At 39.4% G+C, this 19,374-nt stretch overlaps 1 protein-coding gene across 3 annotated transcripts in view; it reads left to right on the top strand.

Annotated features, from left to right (window-relative positions):
• Positions 1-3,745: 3,745 nt before the first annotated feature.
• PKIB (cAMP-dependent protein kinase inhibitor beta) overlaps positions 3,746-19,374 on the top strand; it is a 102,776-nt gene continuing 87,147 nt past the window's right edge. For 2 of the 3 annotated variants that reach the window (XM_060167432.1, XM_060167431.1), the window contains exon 1: positions 3,746-3,876. The gene's annotated coding sequence lies outside the window, so the exon portion shown is untranslated. The remainder of the gene's footprint in view (positions 3,877-19,374) is intronic. The other variant, XM_060167433.1, reaches the window with a different exon arrangement.

The following is a 19,374-nucleotide window of genomic DNA, read 5'->3' as shown; positions in this document are numbered from 1 at the left end:
CACTGGTACACTTCATATTATTATAAATACCTTGGTTTGCCAAACAGACCTGAAAAGTTATCAGATGCCAGTGCCATCCAGCCTGGCTCTTCCTGTGGCCTCAGCCAACCTCGCTCTAGTGGACTGAATGCTGGTCTTAGACCAGCATTCAAAAGGTATGTCCAAGTCCTAACCCCAGTACCTGTGAATGTAACCTTACTTGGAAAAGGGTCTCTGAAGATGTTATTAAGGTAAGGAGCTCCCGATGAGATCATCCTGGATTAACCTGGGTGGACCCTGATCCAAAAAGTGTCCTTGTTAGGAGAGGAGAATACAGACAGTAGGGAAGAAACACAGAGGATCTATGAAGATGAAGGCAAAGATTGGAGTTATGTAGTCACAAACCAAGGAATACCAAAGATTACCTATAGCCACCAAAAGCTAAAGAGGCAAAATAGGATCCTCCCCTAAGGCCTTCAGAGGGGGCACTGCTCTGCCAACACCTTGATTCCGAACTTCTGGTTTCCAGAACGGTGAGAGAATAAAATTATGCTGGCTCAAATCACAAAATCTGTGGTAATTTGTTACAGCAAACCGTAGCAAACTAATACACTACACAGACCTGGAAGAGGCTGATGCGGACTGCTGACTGCCTCTCCCACCCAGGTCTCAGCTAGCCTGCCCTAAAGAGAGGGAACCTAGTTGTTATTGGAACCTTGCAGCCACACCCCTTCTCCCACCATTCTTGGTCTTTCCTCAAAACACAACCTCCTGCATTTAATCTCTCCCATAATTTATTCCTCAGAAGGCTGGTGCTACTTCTTGCTTCACCTACACTCCCATTTCTCCACTTCTTCTAAACAGGACTGGCTACATAATTTGTGGGGACCAATGCAAAATGCACATGTGTGGTCACTTGTTAAAAAATTATTAAGAATTTCAAGGCAGGGACAGCAGAACATTAAGACAAGCACAGGGCTTTCTTAGAAGTAGAGCCCTGTCCTACTGCACAGATTGTAGTGCCATGAAGCTGGCCCTACCTCCTAAAATCCATCCTTTCTGACCTTGTGGAATCCTTGTTCAATACTGAAAAAATCCCTCCACCTTCACAACCTATTCACACAATGCTTCCTCCATTGTCTTGCTTTAAGTAAAAATCAGCTTTCTTCTGAGAATAGTTTCCTCTGGATCTCCCTCCAATGTAGACTGCTCATTATCTCACACCCTAGGACCATGAGAGCCAGCGCTGGCATCCTTGTAGCTCCCCAGTATTGCTTTTGAACCGTGCACCCCCTCTTACACCAGCCCTTGATCCATTTAGGCTCTTGTTCCCTGGATATGTACCTTCTGTCCCAATTCTGTACAGTCATCCACTCAGTTCCTGATTATTCCACCACAGTCATGAAAGCCTTTGGTGTCTGACTCATTCCTTCTCCACCCCATGGCATCACCATTGGTGGCTTCAATGTCCATGTGGATAGCCTCTCCAATACCTTAGTCTCCAACTGCTTGATCTTCATTCTAAGGAGAACAGCTAACCCCAGCCACAGCTCTTCCATAACCCTGCCATTATTCTGCTACTAAATCCTTCAAGAAAACTATCCCCCCTCCTGACTACAACTTATTTTTCCAACTCTCTTATTTGACTGAGATTTGTACTTCTTTGCCTTTTTCTCTCCCCTTTTATGTCTTCACTTATTTTCCCATGTAGTATTAAGTGAACCTCACAGCTCTGTCCTTCAACCAGTCTCTTAAAAATAGCATCCAAGCTTTCTCCTTGCCTTTCCATCAAATCACTTGGCAAAATCCCCAAGTGGGATTAGTGAAACTTTCTGCATTTACAGTCATATATTTTACACAAATTCACAGCGGTGTGGAACTACTGCTATCACCAATTCCTGACTCAAAAGATTTTTTTTTTGTACTTATAGTCAGGTTTTTGCTACCATTCCCAACAGCAGCTACTACAAACCTTCAGGCTCTACCTGATTCCTTCATCTTCCTTACTTTCATAGTAGAAGTGAGAAGCTATCAAAAATCTTCAATCTACTATAAATAGACAAAAGCAAACTAAAAGTAGTGTTTTCTTAAGTCATTATTTTGTCTTAACTGAAGAAAATGAGGTTCTATTTACTCATTTAAAAACTGCTTACTAAGCAGCTATTTTGTACATGTACGATTCTAGCTACCGAAGATACAGCTCTCATGGAGCGAACATTCAAGTGGTTCAGATGATTTCAAATACGTAACTTTAAAATGCATCAGCGAGGGCTAACAGTTTTATCAAACCTGTCCCAAAATACAGGTTTTACAAGACAAATTTTGTGAGTATAAGGAGTACAGTTTCAGAATTATAAAAATCCAATCATTGCACTGTAACTCATAAATCCAAACATTTTAGCATCTCTAACACAGGCTCTCTAAAATAAATAGGCTTTAGAATAATTTGCCTTAAATAATAATAATATATTTTATTATACCCTTGAAATTACACTCAAGATATAAATAACTCTCAATCTCTTTAATTACTATTTGTATGACCATACAAATAACCATGTTTTTATAAAACAAAGTGTACCAGTGTCGGCATTTAAAAAAATCATAACTTTTACTAACAAGGTATAATTTAAAGAATGTCAACCTTAAAGGCAGGAAGACTTGAGCTCAGAAACTGACTTGAAATCTTCCTAGCGATTTCACTTTATTCAAATTATTTAACCTTGCTGAGCCTCACTTTATTTATCTGAAAACAGAGGTGTTATTACCACATTGTGGGGGTAGGAATATTAAATAATTTAAAGAGCCTAAGGGTAGCACCATTGGCAGATACATTAAATAAAACATTTTTCTATATCACATAGCCTATGAAAACATTGGAAGTAGTCAGTAGGGAAATGGCAGGTGTTATAGACTTGGGTAGGAAGCCAGAGCACAGTATCTGTGAACATACTGGTGTTAAGCAGATTTTGGACACTAATAATGTCTTTCAGGAAACCAGAGGGGATCTCAGGACTTCTGTGAGGAGAAACCACCTTCTCAGGAAGCAGAGAAGAGCACCTTAATTTTAAGAACAGTATCATCATCTCTCTATTATGCTTTCTAAAAGACACAATGAGACCTTAATAGTAAGGACTTTATTTTTCTTAGTGAGAACCTTGAAGTGAAACTCGATAGACGTTGATTTCTGCTTTTCTTTGTCCAAAAGTTGTCTTCTCAATCTGTTAAAATGATGCGTTAAAAAACCACGAATACCCACATTCCGGGTGCAGATAGGAAAACCATGCACATTCTTACCTTCTCCAAGGAGCCACGAGTAAAGTGCAACCTTAGGACACTTGGAGCACAACCGCTCGGGGGCGCGCACAAATGGGTCAGAGGGTCTGCAGAGGAAGCCTCCGGGAGCAGGGAGGGACGCGAAATTCCCTCAGTCACGTCAGGTAAATTCTTAGTAGAACCTTAATCCTCCCCGAGGGGAACTGAGAGTGGTAGGCGAGGAGGGCATGGGTTCTGTGATGATCTCTGATGATTAATTGTTAACGCGCACGCAGGAAAAAGAACGCTGCCCAGGGAGCCAAAAGACAAGAACCACCGTCGCGTCGGCCCCGAGAGCCCCTTGGCGGGAGTGGCTGCACAGAGAGCAAGACCCGGGTGGGGGGAGGGGGGAGGGGCCTCGCACGCTCGGGGGCGGGTCCCGGCAGCCGCTCTCTCCGCCCCCGGAGTAGCTGCCACTTCCTGGCTGCGCCCCAGCCCAGCAGCTCAGACGCGTTCGCACCCTCGTGGACGGTAGAGGCGGCAGCGAACTAGAGCCCGCGTCGCAGTTCGCGGCCACGTAGAGGCCGGGCGAGCCCGGGCACCGGGACCCAGCCCAGGCTCGGCGAGCACCTCTGCGCGCGGCTGGTACGTACGTGGTGAAGGGGAGTCGGGAGTGGTGGGGGTCTCTGGAGCGAAGATGGAGGGAAAGGACTTGGGCAGTCAGGGGAGACTGAGAGAGCGAAGATGTGGTTATAGCAACTTTCCTATTTTCCGGCCAGTCCGCACGAGCATGGGGGGAATTCAAAGTGGATGCCTCTTTGGCCAGAGCGACCACATCATTTAACATGCAGAGGTACTTGCGGAGTGGAAGGGGACGCTCAGGCCAACAGGCGTAACCAGGGAGGTCTGGTCACCTCTTTTTGCCCACTCTGCCCTGAAGCTGGACATTGGTGATATCCTCTCATAAGTTGCTGAGCCTTCGCCTCTCGCACGGGCAATGCCACGTCGTTTCCCATGGGCTGCGCGTTCCCAGCCCGAGGCAGCCGCTCGCGGCCGCCGGGTCAGCAGAGACCAGTGTTCTCGCCGGCTCTGCCCGCGTCGAGCTGTGTGGCTTTAGCCCAGTCACCTTATCTCACCAGCCTCCATCCATTATTTGATAAAACATGGGAATGATTAGATCGGGTCAAATCAAGAGTTCTCTGCAACTACTGGGTTTTCACTGAGCCTAGGACACCGGCCGGCAGCCAGGGAGGGACGGGAGTGCAGTGTGGTTGCAGGGGCTCAGGAGATGGAGGGCGTGGGTCCTGACTGCTGATGCCATAGCAACTCGTTGCCTTCAGGGGGAGATGACCCCAATTTACCAGCTGTCCTGACTGGCAGCCCCTGACGAGTGAGGCTGAGATGAACGGGCCAGTTTCATCTTCGTAGAGCTCATCCCAGGGAACACATCCGAACACGGTTTCTTTGGAAGAGCGCTTGGTACAAGTGGGGCACACAGGAAACACTAAGAAAACAGAAACCAAAAAAAAAACGGCAGGTGAAATTATTAGAGTCTGTGCAGGACTGTAAAATGGAGATTCGATGCCGATGACCACTTAAACATTCAACTAGAAAAACTAAATACTAAAACACTCATATTAATGGTTTGGATACTGAAAAAGTATGGATTAGAACTACTGTTGAGTATTGCATTTCTCTTGGTGTACATGTAGATTCAAAATCCATCTGTCCACTTTATCTCTTCACAAGATGCCTTTCTTCTTATTGACATTGCTACACATAAAAAAATTCCTTCTGGGATTTAATATTCAGAAAGCTCAGAATTTGGATTGTTAAAATGAGATCTGATGGCCATAAATCTCACAGGAAGTGCTGTAATGGCGTAGGTTCTGGATCAAGGTTAGTTAGACCAGCAATTTGAAAACCTTGTTTTCCTGTTAGTATGTCAGGTGCTGGTCAGTAACCCTCTGCTGACACTATGTTAAGGGAGTTCATTTTCTAAAACAGTGTTTTGGAAGATCAAATGATTTAATTTTGAAGCAAAGTATATATTGGAAAAAAGTTTGCAAAAAGTTTTTAGTAATTGACTTTTTAGTTTTATCTTTACCACAACTTTCTTCAACAAAATATCAAAGACTAATGGAATACCTTATGCAGGATATTTAAAATTGTGTCAAATTTCATTCTTTGTTAAAGAATTTTCTCTCCTCTTTAGTCAATTTTAAACTAGAAGTTTAAATTTTTAGAAATTTACCCCTTTCAATGATTTTTAAAGAAATTTTGCCAAGTTGTAAAACCATCACCATAATTCAGTTTTAGAACATTTTCATCACCCCAATAAGGTCCCTCATGCCCATTTATAATTACTCTCTGCTCAGTTTCAGGCAACCACTAATCTTCTTTCAGTATCTATAGATTTGCCGTCTCTGGACATTTTATATAAATGAAATCATAAAATGTGGAATCTTTTGTTTATAGCTTTTTTCACTTAACATTCTGTTTTTGAGATTCATCTATATTGTAGCGTGTATCAGTATTTCATTCCTCTTTATTGTTGAAGTTTTCCATTGTATGGATATACCACATTTTGTCTATCCATTCACCAGTGGATGGACATTTGGGTTGTTTTCAGCTTGAGGCTATTGTGAATCGTGATGCTAAGAACATTCACATGCAAGTCTTTGTGAGTACATGTTTTCATTTCTCTTGGATAGATATTTAGCAGTGCAATTGCTGGGTTGTATGATAAACGTATGTCTAACTTTTTAAGAGCAGTATAGAGTGAATTTTATGTAGAAGTTACGTATTTACAAAATGTAGAAAATTCTGGAGAAATAAATGTTTCTTACTAGATCATATATGATTTGATATATACATAGAGAGATGGTTGGACAGGAAACACTTTGCTTCCTTTCAAATTTAGAGCTCAGATATAGCAAACAAATTTGCAAAAAAGTGTAACATTTCTCAGAAATAAAATATTTCTAAAGACAGGTTTTTTTGGAGCAGTTTTAGATTCACAGCAAAATTGAAAGGAAGGTACAGATTTCTCAGATACCCCCTACCCCTACACACGCATAGCCTCCTTCACTCACCAGACTGGTATGTTTGCTACAATAGATGAACCTACATTGACAAATCATAATCACCCAAAGTCCGTAGTTTATCTTAGGGTTCACTCTTGTTGTTGTACATTATATGGCTTTGGACAAACACATAATGACATGTATTCATCTATCATAGGGAGTATTTTCACTGCCCTAAAAATCCTCTGTTCTCTGCCTATTCATTCCTTCCTCCAGTATCTTTTTTTTTTAATGCTAAATGAGAGTAAATCAGGCTTAATTAAGACTAAATTTCCTGCAGTCTCCATTGAGAATGGGAAATAAAGCAATTTGAAAATCGTATTTTGGGATGTTGATGAGACTCAGACCTGAATGGCTTGATAGTAGATTCAGTGGTTTTCCATTCCTTCAACACAAGATTTTAATTGAGTTAGAAAAAAAAATCCTTTCTGAATATCAGAAATCCTATGATATAAATCCTATGATGATGAAATCCTATAAATCCTATGATAAAATAAGCATCCGTAATTATGATGCCACATAATTCTTCTAAGTACTAATTAAACATATTTTATTAGATATAGAGATCTAAGGCCCAAGTTTAAGTGATTGACATGTGCAAAAATCATGTATTAGGGATAAATCCAGGGCTCCTATCTTACTGTTTTAAAACTTCTGTGGTTAGTACATGCTCTCTGAATCCTGTTGGTCTTAGTAATTTTTATATTAATAGGATCAATGTACTTTTTATAAGTCATTATCAGTTAGTGACATTACATAAAGAGAATACTTGAACATACCCAGAAAACCAAAGTGGTTATTATTATTTTTCTTTTTATTGGAAGTACAATTGACTTTGAGAAATTGAGTACTTTATACTCAAGTGGGATATATTTTTCATTCATGCTGTCAAAGGCAAATAGCAGTTTTATGCATCTGTCCAGGTATAAAGCATGCTACGGACTTTATAAATCAGAGTAGATATGTGTTCTCCAATAACGCCTATTCTTAAAATGTGATGGTGTCCAAGAGTTGGGTGCTTGGTTGGAAAAGAAGTTCAGAGCTGTCTATATAAGAATAAAGCAATTCACATTTGTACATGTTCCTGAATAGGAGGAAGGAATCTCACCTAGGATCCTGGATCAGTTAAAATAGGATTTCTCAGACTGGAAAGTGGGCCAAGGGAATAGAAATACTTTAAGACTGTGTAGTCTGGAGCCAACACAGCCTGAACACTTGTTTGGGGGAGCAACAGCAGAAGTGTTTATAGACAATATAAATGGAGCTAAATGCCTTCCTCTATCTCCTGGATTCCGCCTCCTCATAGCCCCTATTTCCTGCTAAGCCCTAAAATCTACTGTGCTGATGAAAAAGAATCCCCTTTGGGAGTGTGGAAATAAGCGTGGTTAACTGTAAGTTTTCACTTTTTGGGTGAAAGAAAGGAAGAAACTGAGGTTCAGTGTGATAGTTTCAGGAATAAATTCGTGGAAGACAGGAAGGAGTTAAGCTGTCTTCCCAAACATGCTTATATCAAATGACTATGAAGTGATTTATTTCTACACTAATCTTTATGGGCTGGGTTAATACGTCTCAGAAGAAAACACTGTTCTTAAAATCAGTGTGTATGTGTGTGTGTGTGTGTGTGTGTAAACAAGGATGGCTTATAACTCATGCAGTTACATTCGTTTATTATTTTTGTTTATTTAAAAAATGAGAATAAGTACTTCTATCATGGGGCTTCTGGAGCCAGGTATAATATTAAATCTCAAAACACTGAAATAAGCCCCTCTTGTCTGTCTTTCCCAAATCTAATAAAATCTATAAAAAGTTAGATTATAGATATAATGGATTTTGTTGCATTCTGAAGGTTTGTAAAGAGTCTATCAAGTCAGGAGAAGATGTTACAAAGGACAGGGCTTGCACACAAACCACTCTGCCTCTCAGTTTCTGTATCCCTGAAGAAGGATGTCTATCATAATTATGCTGATTGCAGTAAAGCAGCAGAACTTTTCACGGTAGTGAAAAATCAGAAAAACAAACCAAAAAAAGCAACTGTACATCTTTCTAACATGCCACGAAGCTGTATGTATATATCTATATATACTCTTGTAGCTTGGAGAAGATTGGATTTGAGGAGTACTGGACAGACTGTTGTAGCCCAAGCAAGAGGTGCTAGAGAGTGATTCAGGGATTAGGGATAAACAGGAGTAGCAGAGTCTAGAAATATTAGGAGTGGAAAATGATCAGGCTTGATGATAACTGGGATATGAATTTAAAGGGAGGTGGGAATGAAGGGTGGTTCTCAGCTTCTTGGCTTGAGGTTGAGGACCAGCACTATATACAAAGGTGGCAATAGAAAAATGAAGGCAGATTTGGTGGGTTTGCTGGGTCGGATAATGTCTCCCTAAAATTCATGTACTTCCTGGAACCTCAGAATGAGACCTTATTTAGAAATAGGGTCATTGCAGTTGTAGTTGGTTAATATGAGGTCATACTGGAGTAGGGTGGGCCCTTAACCCAGTATGACTGGTGTCCTTATAAGAAGAAGAGAAGAGACACAGAGACGGAGACTCATAGAGGGAAGGCAAGCCTGTGACAGTGGAAGTAGAGATTGGAGTTATGCAGATGTAAGGGATTCCAAGACTTGCCAGCCACCACCAGAAGCTAGGAGAGAGGCATGGAACAGATTCTCCTGAGTTCCCAAGAAGAAACCTGATACCTGGATTTTGGATTGCTAGCCACTTGAAATGTGCCCATCTTCAGTATCAGTTGTAAAGATGGTTACAAAATAAGCAGTGTGATAACTTGGGCAGTGCATCCACGGTCCCTCTGCCACCAACCCAGCCATAGATACAAATGAGGTCATTTCAGGTTTTCCATTCATTTTGCACCATATGGGTTTGACAGTATGGGTATGGGACCAGTCTGCAACATGGGGGGCATAGTTTGTATTTGTTTGCCTCAGGGAGGAGTGGGAGAACGTTTTCGGGGGAAGTGGGGAATACTTTCTTCACAGGGTAGATCTGGGTCAGCTCCCTGAGATGTTTGTGGCTTTTTGCCAAAGGATATTAAGCTTCAAGTAAAACCCGGCATAGGTTGTTCCAACTCTGAGAAGTCCATGTTTGGGTTCTAGGTTTGAATGCTTTGAAAGGAAATATAAACTTTTCAGGTGTAACTGCAAAATGGGAGGAAACAAAGCATTTTTTTTTTTACTCATAGATGCTTATTTTTACCAATTCTTTCAAAAAGTATCTTAATTTACCTAATTTGTTGAAAAATTTCATATTACCTGTCAATAATTATTATTGGTCCTAATAGCAAATTGGTTTAGTTCTTCACTTTGTGGGTTTTGTCTCAATGTAATCCACTTAAAATATGGATTAATGAAATATGATATTGACTAAGGACAGCAGTTTCAGTTATATCTAAGGACATCTCAAATTATCTTATAAAAGGATTGTTAAAAGTTTACTTTATTAGTTAGCTTCTTTCCTGCAGATATTTTTTATCATAAAACCATCACACTATTAAGAACACTGAAAGATTTTAAAATTCCAATTCTAATATTCAAACATAATTGCTTCAGTATTGAGTATCTTCCAGTCTTTGTCCGTTTGTAAGAATGTTTTTATATTAATGTAATAATGGTATACAGTTTGTAAATTATTTTTTTCTTCTTAAAATTATTATTACCAGAATACAAGTGAATAGGAAGAGCAAATTTAAAAAAATAACGTTTTTCTTATTATTCAAAGTGACCCATGAAATAGTTTTTGGCTAGATAAAATTTCAGCTCTTAAGGGTATGAAACAGAATTTTCCAGTTAGTCCACATTTTAATTTTGCTGCACTCTGTGGCAATCATCAGTTTAACACAGAAATAAGGAAAACAAATCATTAAAATGCATTGCTTTAAATATTGGCAATGTTCAAATGTAGAATTCAGTTTTTCCAAGGACAATATATGCTTGCTATTATAAATTATTCACCAAGAATCACAGATGTGAAAATATAATCAGGTGATTTTTTTCTTTCAGTCTCATCCTTTTGTCAGCTCCCTATTATTACATTATAATGGGTTATTCCACATGTAATTTTTCTGAGCAGGTAATGTTTGCCACTTAAAATACCACTAAGTTTTAAACTTTAAAGTTTTGAAATAGTGTTTCTGAGACCATACACATTGCAGTGAAAATCAAAAATATTCAGAATTGTATTAAGAGGAAAATAATGTCCACCTAAATTCCACCATTAGTTATAAAATTCTTTGCATATATGTAGATTTTAAAAAGAAAAGTGGTATATCATATTCCCTTAATATTTCATCTTACTATATCTTGTCAAGGTGCTAAATCATATTTTTAATGGCTACATAGTGTTCTATTAAAATTTTAACTAACCCCTATTGGCAAATATGCAGAATGTTCCCAAATTTGGTTGTATAAACAGTACCATAGTAGACAACTCTGTTTGTGATCTTTATACACTGTACATGGCTGTTTTATTAATCTCTTTGAATAGACTTCTAGACATGGACTTGCTAGGTCAGTGGATATTCACTTGTTAATCATTTTTGACACATTTTGCAAAATTTCTTTCCAGGAAGCCTGCAGCAATTTATACTCAAAATTTTTACCAACATACTAATACTGTTTAAAAATTTTAAATTTAGAAATCAGTAGGAAAAGATACCTCATATTTGTATTTCTTTGAATGCTAATGAGGCCGAATATTTTTAGTTAGTCAGTATGTTTATTGGATATTTTGGATTTAGTTTTATGAATTGCTTTTTAGTATTCTTTGCCTGTTTTTAATCCTTTTTTGTTTCAAGAGCTTTTTATTCATTAGGATGTTAACTCTTTGTATGTCTGTTATGTTGCAATGTTTTAATCAGTTTCGTTTGTTTGCCATTAACTATTTTAGGGAGCATTGCTTTGTAAAATCCTTAAATTTTGTGGATGTGAAAGCTGTCAATTTCTTCTCGCATAGTTTCTGAGAAGGACTTTCCCCTTTAAACATATTCATCTATGTTTTTAATAGTACTGTTGATGTCTTTTTTAATTTAAAGTTTTAATCCTTTAGAAGTTATTTTAGTAGGGGATGAAGTAGGTAATCTGATTTTATTATTAACATTTTTTAATCACTAGTCTTGTCTCAGATTCGTTTGTTCTGTCATTGATTCCTTCCCCACTGATTTGAAATAGCATCCCATGCCCCTGCACCTCCTTGGAGCCCACCTTGTTATAACTGGCCCTATCATCCTGAAGTCCCACAGAATTCCCTCTCACATGCCTTCCTGGCCACCATTCCTACACATGACTGCAGGCTCTTCAATTGCCTCCCTAAACTTCCTTGACCCACGTTTGTCACTCACCACCTCATCCCAGGAGGAAAAGGAATTCCACATCCCACATCATAGCTGCTAGCTCTTTCTAAATTCCCATGTTACCAGTTTTGGAACATGTAATTGTATCAGCCTTGAAAAACAGTTAATTTTCTAATGCTTCAAATCTCTGTTTTTATCGTTTGTCTGCTCATTTCTCCTCTCTGCCTTGAAACTTTGTTATGCTTTGTGCTGCCTCTCCCTGACCTAGTCTCTGCTTTTTATTCTTCCTTCAAAACCATTCTGTCATGCCCTCTGGAACACCTGCTCAGTCCAGTAAACTCCTCTTAACCTCCACTTTTTTCTCTAGCCCTGAATCTTGACTCTCCCAAGGGTATCCCACTTCCCTGTGAGTCCTTCCTGTTGGAGACTGCTGATTACTCCATAGGTCATGAATCTCAGGGTAGGGAGGTGGGACACATGCCCTCCATACACCCTCCCGCCTGTAGACCATTGTTTCTCTACACTCTTATACTCATTCCTGTTCCTTTGAGCCATCTGGCTGTGCTATCAACTACCATTGCTCATTCCTGTGACCTACTCACCACCTGAAGAAACCCCTCCTTCAATGAACACTCCAGCAACAGGTGTACAGTCATCTTCTCCCACCTGTCTCCTGTCCTCAATCTGGGTGACTTCATGTGTACACCCAACACCACAGCCTCTCAGTTTGTGACCTCCACAGTTTCAAGCGGTAGTCTTCTGTTTTACTTCCTTTCACCCAGCCCCTTCTGTAGTCACAACCTGGATTTATCATATGAAATTGTTCCTTCCTAAAATCTCAAATTCTGAAACTCTCTGGGCATAGCATCCTATATTTGTTTTTTTTTTTTTTTTACACCAATCCAAAGATTCACACCTACACTTGTCCTTTGGCTTCATTGGGATGGCCGATTCTTTGATCCATCTATTTTTTACTCTCCATGCTCTGATTGCTTAGAGTAAGATGTTTCTCAGTGGATTGCACATTTCCAATTAGTACAAGTCAGTGGAGAACCTAAGAATTCTGTGTGCTTACCACACTCTCCCCTACAAGTACAGCAACCTCAGAGCCTCACCACCACCTGCCTTGAGTCCTCTGTGACCTAATGACCGCTTATCTTCTTGTTTATGCAAATCACTGCAAGAATCTCTGTGCTCCCAAATAGCATGGCAACTATCCTGGTTTTTCTGGGACTGAGAGGTTTCCCAGGATGATACGTGGAGTAAGTCCTTGACTAAAAGACTCCACATTTTTGAAATTCCTTATTTTCTTTTTTTACATATTACCTGTCTTCATCATCACTTTCAGACCGCAAGCTGCTACTTCATCTGATGTATGTAATAGCTCTTACTGTTCACTCTCTTTATGACCTTTTGAATCTGTTGTGGGTTGAGAAAGTCAGATACCTGAGTGCATTAGTTAGGAATGTTACAGTTGCTCATGACAGCAAATCCACTTCAAATTGGCTTAAGGACAATGGGAGAATTTATCAGATTTATGTAACCCAGCTTTCAGTCACGGCTTGATCTAGAGCTCACATTATTTTGTAAGGACCCTATTCCCTTCTACTTCTTGGCTCTACTCTCTTTCGACTTGGCTTCATTCTCAAGCTCTGCTTGGTGACAAAATTGCTATCAACAGCTCCAGGCCTAACTCCTCAAGTTTAAATTCAAAGAGAAAAAAGTGTCTTCACTTAGTAGCTTTGGCACCAGCCTTAAGGTGGACTAACTTGCACCACAAACCCAGTCTTTAAGCATTTGCTGGGTTGGAAAAACGTAATAATAAGCCTGTTGAGGCAGGTTTGTGTCACGTATCACTTCTGAGCCACTGTGGCTCAGGGCACTTAGAGCTTGGATATGTCAGGTCTGAGTCTCAACTTCATTCTCGGAAACAACGAATCACATGCAGTGACTATAGGAGGAAAGGCTTCTCAAGGGGAAATGGATGTTGGGCAGGCAGAATTTTTACTATCCTCTGAATTGGTGACAAGAGGTTAACAATAAACCAGAGGCATAAACAGGCTCTGATTAAATCTGTAGGACTGGCTTATAAGTAAAGACCGTGAATATTATTAGTGTATAGGTTTTACGACATAGGTTTTATGACATTTATTTTGACTGAACAACATTTGTTAATATCCTGACTCTTGACTGTTGTCTTTGTAGTTAAGTTGCAAAATAAGTAAGATCTGTATAAATAAATTTTGTGTATTATAATCCTCTTTAATCATCATTAATGAATTTTATTTTAAATTCTACCTGTACAAATAATAATTTGAAGATTATTAATATATAAGAAAGAAGAGAATATTTCTCTCTTACATAACTATTTTTGCAGCTAATATTTATGAAAACGTATCGACACATGATTTGGATGATAATAGTAGAGAAAAATAACTAAGCTAGAAATTAGAAAGCTTTGTTGTAAGGCCAACTCAGCTTTTAATTAGTCATGTGACCCTGAAGAAGTCTCTTAATCTCTTGAGATTTCAGTTTTTGTCAACATGATTACACCAATATGAATGGTGCAATTTCAGTTCATCATGAGATCAATACAGTGAAAAAAATACCTGTATTATTCTAAACAGAGCCTATAATTCCATATTTTAGTGCTATATGTACCCATTGATATTCAGGTTCTTTTCTGTGGTTGGTTATAGATATTCCTTACTTAAGTTTTTAATGAATTTTAGAACTCAGTACATGCATCTCTGAGATGAATAGTTAACTAAATTCAAATAAACATCTATTAAAAAGCACCCTCCTGGGTGCAGCTACTGTGTCTAGTGATATATTGCAAAGTGGAATGAGACTCCATCTTTTTTTAAGAAGTTTAGGATTCTATCTGTTTGGGGGAGGTAAGAGAAAATAATATACATACCTTTCCTGCTAGGCAGACATTTAATAGGACATTTCTGTCCTAATACTAGGACAGAACTAAAAAAAAGCTGTGGGGTTTCAAAGAAGAAGAAGATAAACTTTGAAATTAATCAGAAAGACTTTAAAGGCAATGTAGTAATTGGGATGGTCCTTGAAGGACTGATAAAATTTCAATGAGTCGACGAAGCATTCCTGATTGAGAGGACAGCATGAATAAAGGTACAAATACAGAAAAGAGTGAGACAGAGCTGTGTAGAATTTTAGGGGCTGGGTGGAAATTTTAGGGGCTGGGTGGAAAGATACATTGAGGCTGTAGTGAAGAATCTTAAGTGCTGGGATGAAAACTTTGGACTTAAATTTGTAGCTAATTTTTTTTTTTTTTTTTTTTTTTGCGGTACTCGGGCCTCTCACTGCTGTGGCCTCTCCCGTTGCAGAGCACAGGCTCCGGACGCGCAGGCTCAGCGGCCTTGGCTCACGGGCCTAGCCGCTCCGCGGCATGTGGGATCTTCCCGGACCAGGGCGCGAACCCGTGTCCCCTGCATTGGCAGGTGGACTCTCAACCACTGCGCCACCAGGGAAGCCCCGGTAGCTAATTTTTATCCTTGAAAGTAGTAGAGAGTCATATAATCTATGACTATGAATAAAAATTTATTTTGACAGGTTGTTTATATGTAGGTAAATACAAGAGTTGTGTACATTTTAAAAAAGAAACCAGTTAGAGAAGAAATGGTTATTAGCAGAATCTGTTAAAACAATACTAAAGAATTTTGGTTTATGGCCAATTCAATATAATGGCAAGTGGTTGTCCAACATAGGTAGCATATTTTTAAGTTGTATCAATAGCAGTATCTTATCCAGAGCAAAGGAAGTGGTGGCCCAACTCTGTTCTTCCGTGGCCAAATTGTTCGGGATATTTTACTCCTACAAATAAATACACACACACGAACATTGATCAGGATGGTCTGTTATTGCAGAAGTGATGGAAGGAATAGTTGTAAAATGGAGATATTTCACTAGGAGAAATGAACACCTGGGAAAGTGGGCATGGAAATGTAGTATAACATGATGTATAAAGAAAGAGAAAAACAAGCACAAGCTTTGGAGTTAGAGCTCAGCTCTGCTCCTAATGAGCTGTGCTATTTTGGGAAAGTTGCTTATCCTTTTGTAAACTGTTTCCTTTCCCACTCTCCTTCCCCTTAACCCCTCCCCCTTTCTCCTCCTCTTCATCTACTTCTTTTTTGTAGAATAAAGATGATACTATTTACCTGCAGTTTTATTTTTTGATTAATGATTGTCAAGTACCCAGCACGTTTCCTGGCATCCAGTACGCCTCCATTACTTGTGACTATTATGTTTATTTGAAGGACGGTCTTACATATATAGGAGTTTAGACTGGTCCTGTGGGGTACCTGCAGAAAGATTTAGGACTGTTGGAGAGAGAAATGTTTTTGCTTCAAAATAAAAAAGTTGTTATAAAGGTTAAGTTCCAATAAAAAAAGTAATGGTATGTCTAAGTATGGTAGCACTTTTTGAGTTCAGTGGTCGTGGTATGCTAGAGCCAAGGTGATGTATATTTTTTACATGAAAGTAATCTTTTCCTCAGCATCTAGGAGGGAATCCCCTAGAGTAGGGCTTCTCATGCTTTTCCACCAAAGAACTCCCAGAAATCTAGAGGCATAACTCACAGTGCTCCATAGAAAAGTACAAAGTTTCTTTGACATTTCATATTCATCTTACATATTTGTATACATTATGCACTCTATAATGTGTTCATTTTGTTTTAGTATAAAAACATGCTTTAAATATATACTGTCAATAAGACTCCTTTGATAAACAAAATTTATCATGTGGTTGTGAGTACATTCTGGTATTTCCAAGGGTGCAGGTTTCCTAGTTTTGATGAAGCACAGACTTAGGGGTATTTAGAACCACAAGCTTGTAATAGACTAAGAATTCCCTCTCAGCTTAACACAGATAAGCTAAAAATTTAGATGTCCGTTGCTTAGAGTTTGTATTGCATGGATTATTTTAGACAATCACATTACTGCTAATATCAAAAATTCGGCAGTATCTTAGATAAACACATATGTGAACCTAAGAAGTTGTAGAAAAAGCATAAAAGCATTGTTATATTTGAAAATGGAGGCCTATATCTTTAGCTACTGAAGTGGTGAAGTAAGAGGTTGAGTGGCTTCATGCTGTTACTCTTGGCTGCTGCATTTGTGGGCTTTTGTGTGTTGTTTGCTCATGTTCCTTTTTTTTTTTTTTAAATTAGTGCTTTGCAGGAGACAGATGTTGAGTAAGTGCTGTTTTGTGAAGTATTTCTTAGGAGGTTTTTAAAATTAGAATAGCTTTTTCTTGCTTTCTATTTAGCTCTAAAATTTTTGGTTTCTTTTCTACTCTCTTCCCTACTTTACTTGCACCAAGATTCCTGCAAAAACTGCTTTAAGAGTTGCTAATCTGAATGGGAAATTATCTTCCCTGAGACCAGCTCCAGACCACCGTTTAGTGATTTGGTTACCTGACCATGTAGCTCCCTTGAATTTCATGTTATTATGATTATAATAAAGGGGACACAGGGGCTTCCCTGGTGGCGCAGTGGTTGAGGGTCCGCCTGCCGATGCAGGGGACACGGGTTCGTGCCCCGGTCCGGGAAGGTCCCACATGCCGCGGAGCGGCTGGGCCTGTGAGCCATGCCCGCTCAGCCTGCGCGTCTGGAGCCTGTGCTCCACAACGGGAGGGGCCACAAAAGTGAGAGGCCCGCGTACCGCAAAAAAAAAAAAGGGACACAGGAAATCTGATTATTTTAGCCATATTACTGGATGGATTGGATCACTGCAGAGGTATCTACTTATTTGCTCTCAATGATTCATCATAATTTAGGAAGAGGACCAGCCCAGAAGTCAGGAGATTAAGTTTTTGTTTTGATTTGAATTGCTTTATTACCCATCCCTGGTTAATTAAGAGGTTAATAATGCCCACTCCTCATCTATTTTACAATTTTGCCTAGGAGTTTTGTTCTCTAATCATTAATAAAGCCATAGTGTAAACAGCTTCTTAATGCAAAGGAATATGCCAGGCACCAAGGAGACCAAGTTGAACAGAACAAGGTCCTAGCCCTTGAAGGACATGGGATTAATGTTGAGTAAGTAAATTACTGTGAAACAGTGTGACTAATGCCGCTATAGCAGTGTGAATCAGGTAGAAGATGCTCAGAGATGGTTATAAGAAATTCTAAAACCAGGGACAGTGTCTCAGAGGAGGTGATGTTATTGCTAGATCTTGAAAGATAACCACTAGTTTGCCAGGCAAAGAGGAATATGTCCTAGGAAGAGGAAAGAGGCTTAAAATGTGTGATGTATTTAGGGAACTATAATTAGATCAGTATATTGGACAGCTGCGGATATGGGTGGAAATTCAAAGGGAAGTAGATTCAGAAGTGCCTTGCATTTCACGGTAAATTGCTTGGAGTTGACTGAAGGTTTTGAATAAGTGGAGCAGTAGAATCGTATTTGTACCGTGGTAGACTGGCTGTGAGTCCACGTCTCTTGGAGCACACATCTCTTTTTCCGCAACAAAGAGGAAAGTGACAGTAGAGGAGACGGGAGCAAGGCTGGACTCATGTTTCCATGTGTGGGTAAGTTTTTAGGTTGGTTGACTGGGTTGTTGCCCTTGTCCTAAAAGGTAGGTCAGCTAACGGATGGAAAAATATGCCTAATTTCTATTTGTTAAAAGTCTAGAACTAAGAAGACATAAATGTGGGTTAAACTATAGATAAGAATTGAAGATCTTTCCTAGAAATTGCTATGCCTAGAGTTATGTGTTAAGCTATTTAAGGAACGGTCTTACCATAAAAGTAAGTGGTTTAATATATTTTCCCCATTTTGGGGGGCCTGTTAACAGAAAGTATGTAAATAGTAAAATTCTTTGAAATTAAGAAAGGTTTGAAAGTCATATTTTAAACGTGATTAAAAAAAGAATGGCCTCCTTTATGTATGTGTGTGGGATTTTTTTAATAGACTTTTTTTGGCCACAGATTTTGACTCTGATGCATTAGTTTTCTGTCAGCTTCTCTAAAGATTCAAGGGTAGAGTTTAAATTAAGGATACGGTCAAGGGTACCCTTCAGGGTAGGAACTAACTCTGCTCTGATTTTTTAGTTGGAGAGCATCCCGAGAAATGTGTTAGATTATGTAACTAGTCACTTAGGGCCCTTGGCCTCCTGTTAACCTGGCCCTCTTGAGAGGCAGTGCCTGGGAGCAGCTGAGTCAGGCTCAGTGCTGTTGCCTAGTAGTCCAAGAGGAGCAGTCATAATGGGTTGTTGCTGAGCAACCAGGGGGCTGGTGGTGTCCCATTGTCCCCCATGGAGTTGTATAGTCGTGGTGGGCCCATCTCCGTGGGAGAAGCAGTACAGCCTGGCAGAGGACCAAGCCTCCCTCAGAGGCACAAGCGTTGTTAGCAGTAAGTGTCTGACCTTAGAATCAAAGATGATAACTTAAGTTCTATGAACATGAAAGCAGTTTATGGAATTACTGATGTAAATTTAATTAAACATGAACTTAGAGCAAGGTAGGTAGCTGTGGCAGCCAGAGTTCTTTTTTCAAATACTCTCATTCCAGTTCCTTTCTCCTTCAGGCATAGTTGCAAGGTAAGTTTTCTGGGTCAATGGAAAGTAATTTTTCTTTATGCCTCATGGAATATGTAACTTTCCCTATTAACAAGGAAATGTTTATATTTGAGAAAAAACAACAAGCTAAACTCCGATCTGGTCAAGTGGGCCTGCATGGCAGAGTATTTGACTCAATATCAATGCAAGAACTTGCTACTAATATTTG

The sequence above is a fragment of the Lagenorhynchus albirostris genome, chromosome 12 (genome assembly GCF_949774975.1).
Source record: "Lagenorhynchus albirostris chromosome 12, mLagAlb1.1, whole genome shotgun sequence".
Taxonomy (NCBI): Eukaryota; Metazoa; Chordata; class Mammalia; order Artiodactyla; family Delphinidae; genus Lagenorhynchus; species Lagenorhynchus albirostris.
The sequence above is the reverse complement of the archived record's forward strand: the minus strand, read 5'-3'. Positions and strand labels throughout refer to the sequence as shown.